Source organism: Penaeus monodon, chromosome 31 (assembly GCF_015228065.2).
Source record: "Penaeus monodon isolate SGIC_2016 chromosome 31, NSTDA_Pmon_1, whole genome shotgun sequence".
Taxonomy (NCBI): Eukaryota; Metazoa; Arthropoda; class Malacostraca; order Decapoda; family Penaeidae; genus Penaeus; species Penaeus monodon.
In genome coordinates, this window is record NC_051416.1 from 28,160,105 (window position 1) to 28,161,304 (window position 1,200).

Below are 1,200 nucleotides of genomic sequence, written 5' to 3' on the forward strand. Positions count from 1 at the left end.
ATTTTTCTTCTTTATTTTTTTGTGATTTTTCTGTTTGTTGTCGTTGGGTGTCTTGTATACATTTGTCTGTTTTCGTCATTTTTGAGTAAGTTACGTACCTGAGCCTATGTAAATCTGAATATGGCATTACGGAGAATCCATGCGAATCTCCCTCTTGTTTAAGACAGCCTCTTTCCAGAATCCATGCAAATCTCCCTCGAGTTTACTATTTCCTTAAGACCCTTCCCACGATAACCCCCTCCCTCCCGTCCCTTCCCTCACCCCAGTACTTCCACTTGCGTCTGGTGAGCGAGATCCACCCCTGGGCAGTGTGTCTCCACCCCGCCTGCTTCCCCGGCTTCCCTGAGGACTTCTCCTCAGGGCTGTACCTCGGGCTTAAGGACGCGCCACCCCCCCTCCACCGCCCCCGCTGAGTCATTCCTGCCGGCGATGATGATGTAATTATAGACATGTCGAGGAGTATCATGCGCATTCGGTCTTTCGTCGACGCATGTTTTATATTATCTTTTTATGGTGCATGACCCCTGTCCCCAAATACGTCTCTGATGCATGGCGTTTTTTTTTCATTGTTCCGTCCTCTGTGATTTTCTCGCATGAATTGTAAGAATTGAGAAACAAACATTATAAAAAAAACGATACGTGAATATCTCACAACTAACTTCGCACATGATTTAGAACAGAACCACTGGATGAAGTGAGAAAAAAAATGCATGTTTCCGTTACGCTCCGCACGTCCCTCTCCATTTGCATGAACCTTCACATTTAGTTCTAGAACGAAAATTTCCCTAAAACTCTGTTCTAAATCAACTTTATTATCACTTCCTGACAACGAGATCAAAGCCCGAACACGTGACGCGCTCACAGGCTCCGAAATTCTGAAGCATGGGTTTAAGAAGCTTCGAGTTTTAGTAGAGAATGAATGTTATCTTATCTAATCACACTCAGCCAAGGTGTGAGTCATATCTCGCATGCGTAATAACCAATTTTCTCTTTATATTTTCATTTTTTCTTTTATTCATTTATTTTTGTTAAAGAAAAGAATGGTTTAGAGATAGTTCCCTTACGCAAATTTCTCCATACATCTCGTTATCTATTTACTCAAATAACCTAAATAGCTATCTCTCTCTAAAATCTAGAGTATTTCATTTCATTTATATTGACAAGAGAAACCAACACATTACTCATAGAGTCAAAGGCTAT

General features: G+C 41.3%; 1 protein-coding gene across 1 annotated transcript in view; it reads left to right on the forward strand.

The window, feature by feature from the left end:
* LOC119592943 (protein trapped in endoderm-1-like) overlaps positions 1-1,200 on the forward strand; it is a 24,501-nt gene that overhangs the window by 22,507 nt on the left and 794 nt on the right. The gene's annotated exons all lie outside the window — the stretch shown is intronic.